Source organism: Pundamilia nyererei, unplaced genomic scaffold, assembly GCF_000239375.1.
Source record: "Pundamilia nyererei isolate P.nyererei 1_Seehausen unplaced genomic scaffold, PunNye1.0 scaffold00330, whole genome shotgun sequence".
Lineage (NCBI taxonomy): Eukaryota > Metazoa > Chordata > Actinopteri > Cichliformes > Cichlidae > Pundamilia > Pundamilia nyererei.
In genome coordinates, this window is record NW_005187731.1 from 73343 (window position 1) to 76856 (window position 3514).

Consider the following 3514-nt stretch of genomic DNA (forward strand, 5'->3'; position numbering starts at 1 on the left):
CTTGTCATTGTCGTAGTTGTGCAGTTAGTATTAATGATGTGTAACACAGTGTCCTGAGCTCCAGTAGAGAAAACTTGAGAAATAATGGATATTGATTTAATTTGATTTATACAGAGCCAAATTACAACAGCAATTTATAATAATAGTAACAATGATTAAACGTTGTATTTATAGGCGCCTTTAAAGACCCTCGAGGTCACCTTACATTAGTACAGTGCTTCCCAAACTTTTTGCTAGGCCCCCCTTTGTTTTACAAGAAAAATCTTCATGTTACTGTCCCTCCATTTACAAAGGCAGAGGCGTCACGGTGTCATTATTTTACGTGTAGTTGTTTTTTTCCTGTGTAATAATATTCAACATTGCTATCAATACATTTTTAAAACAAATGCCTCTCTGTGCAAAATGGGTTTAAAAACATAAACAGCTGTGGGATCCTGTTTGTCGGTGATTTGAACAAACTGTGGCAGGATCAGCCTGATGTTATTTGTATCCTGCTGTAACTTTACTGTATAAAGAGCAAACATCTCCAACATGTCAGGAGCAGTTAGTCATTACAACAAGTGTTTGTGAACTAAAGATCAAGAATGTGGGATCCTGTTTGTCCGTGATCTAAACAGCCCAGCGCTGCTCCCGACGAAGGAAAGACCAACCCTGCAGGGAGACCTACCTCAGCACCTGTGCAGGTGAAGCCAAAGGGAAGATTTGCTTCACCATATTTTCTAGTCTTTGTCTTGGAAACATATTCAGCGACGCTTCATCTCCTGCTTTGCGTTTGTGTGGGCGCCCCGTCAAAAACCTGTCCATTATGCTAGCAGTGTCCAAGTGTTCTTTTTTTCTTTTCATACCGCGCCCCCCCCCTGCAATGGTTCTGCGCCCCGGGGGGCGGGCACACTTTGGGAACCTCTGCATTAGCACACCAAAATAAAAACATAAGGTAGACAAAGATAAAACAAGTCTGTAAGCATAAAAGCTAAACAAGGTAAAAATAGACTAAGACGGAGTCATGATGAAGTCAGTTCTGAATAGATGGTTTTAAGCTGCAAGTAGAGAGTTTGTAGTCTGGAGATGTGGAAGTGGAGCAGGTGGAACAGACAGAAGGGAAGCTGAAGAAGAGCAGTGAGCACGTGTGGAGAAGATCAGATACATATGGAGGTTATGAAGCGCTTTGAAGGTAAGAAGCACTGAGGTGAACTGGAAGCTTATATTTTAAGGTAAAATAGTACAAGGAAAACTGCAACAATCATTTGACCCCCTATGAGTAAGCGCTTTGGCGACAGTGGGAAGGAAGGTGATTTATTAAATGTATGAATGTTATTCTGCTTGATTCTAATCTGCAGCTGAGTCTCTCACACTGATGGATAACACCGAAGCAAGAACACCTGCTCAACCAATCACATTCGTTCGACTTTGATCTGCAACAAACTGAAGCAATCATCTCTTTTTGAAACATTGTTGCGTTCAGCTGCTATATTTGTATGTTCTGTATATTGCAGTTTTCACATCTCTGGAAAAGTTGGCAGTATTAAGGATCATTTTCTGTGGAAGAGCTGTGAATGAGACTCATGGCTGACCATTGGATTAGTTTGATGCTGCCAACACTTTCCTGTGCCCACGCTGGCAAACCCTGGGTTGAGTTAGAAAGCTGATAACCAGCTTTGCGTGACCTTTTATCCTGGTCCCAGTGTTAGGGTTAGTGAAGCCAGAAAACAGAAAGACATCCTGGATATGCTGACGTCGCTCCGTGGTGTGCAGGACTCTGGGACAGCAGCTGGACTGCACTCAGTCATTACATGACGGAAACACCAACGTCATCTCTTTTAATAGTTTATACTGTATACACAGGTCATGCTGATGAATAAAACAAAAAATCAGATCAGATGTTAATCGAATTTATTTGCTCTCACTTCTCCTTAAACATGTTTTCAATGTTAGTTTTACTTCAGAATTGGCGACTGAAACAAGTATGACTCATACGAACATCAGGGGAGAAAGACCTGATAGATATAACCTCAAATAAAGTCAGTGTTCAGCCTCAGAGGTGACAGTCAGCGAGGGTTATGACAGCAGTGTATCAGGAGCCGTGCTCACCTGACTGCTTGTGAGGAGAGCAGGTCTGTCACAGTGATACTGTGCTTGGCAGACATCTCCGAAATCATCAGAGCACTTTTGCAAACAGGCTCTCTCTTGACAAACTGACCAGATATCTGAAGATCAAACCACTACATGCTAAAAACATATGAAAAGTGTAGTTAGTGAGACACAAACAGGATATTTTAAGTATAGGCGAGCTTTGTTACTTTCCAAATTTCTGTTGTTGGTGCTGAGAAACACCCACTGAAACAATGGTCACCAGGCAAAGCAATGGATTTGACTCGATCAGCTTTAACCCCACCCCCTGACTTTGATGGGCGGGTCTGACAAATAAAATATATTTTAATTATTTTGGCACTCCTGGCCCTCCGCCTGTGTTCATTAAATAACTTACTAAACATGTCAATAATTAATTAATGAGAGAATTAATTAATTATTTAATGGTGCATTTGATTAATCAATTTTGGCACTCCTGGCCCTCCATATTTCACATGCCACTTGAGGAATATTTCAGCTAAAATTCATCAATGTTAATTGTTGAAAACAAAATAATGTAAAAACAGTCAGAGGATTCAAAACTGCACTGATAATAAAAGATAAAACTTAGTTTAACAATATATTTTTCTCAACAGTCATCAGGTTATAATTAATTATATAATTATAATTAACAATTTCTTTTTCTTTTTTTAGTGCAATGCCTTCGACTGTCAGCTTAGTGAATGAAGCATAATAACCACTGACTTTGTGACTCTTCATCACCAAGTGTTACAAATTTATTGTTTTTTAAAAATCTATTAGTTTTCCTTTAGCTGCAGGAGTGTGGCACTGAAATAAGGTGCACTAAAGAAAGATCTACTTCTTTCAGCTCTTGGTGAGCTGAAGGATGGCTTCATCTACTGTCCACTGGATGCTTTCAAGTGGCCTGAAAGGAAGTGCCTGATTCTAGAGGAGATCCTAATCATCCTTTGTCTGCAGGAAGTGCACTACTACTGTCACACTTTAGTAGCTGGAGCCCCAGCTAGTGTAGGGTGGGGCTACACTAGCTGGTGTAGGACGCAGCATGGAGGTATGGACCATAGGGGGAGGGAATACATTGTGTATCCTCAAACAGCATCTTGAGTGAGATATTTGCCTGCTTTTTGCCATGTTTGTGGACTTTGTTTGCCATAATAAAAAGTGAATTTGACTGCCAAGACTAATAAACACTCCAATCTTTACGCTCCATTCTATCCATTTTCTGCTGCTTATCCAGAGCCAGGTCACAGGGGCAGCAGCCTAAGCAGAGAGGCCCAGGCCTCCCTCCCTCTCCCCAGTCACCTCCTCTAGCTTATCTGGGGAACACCAAGGCGTTCTCAGGCCAGCCAAGAGATCTAATGTCTCCAGCATGTCCTGGGTCTGCACCGGGGTCTCGCCTAGGAGGATC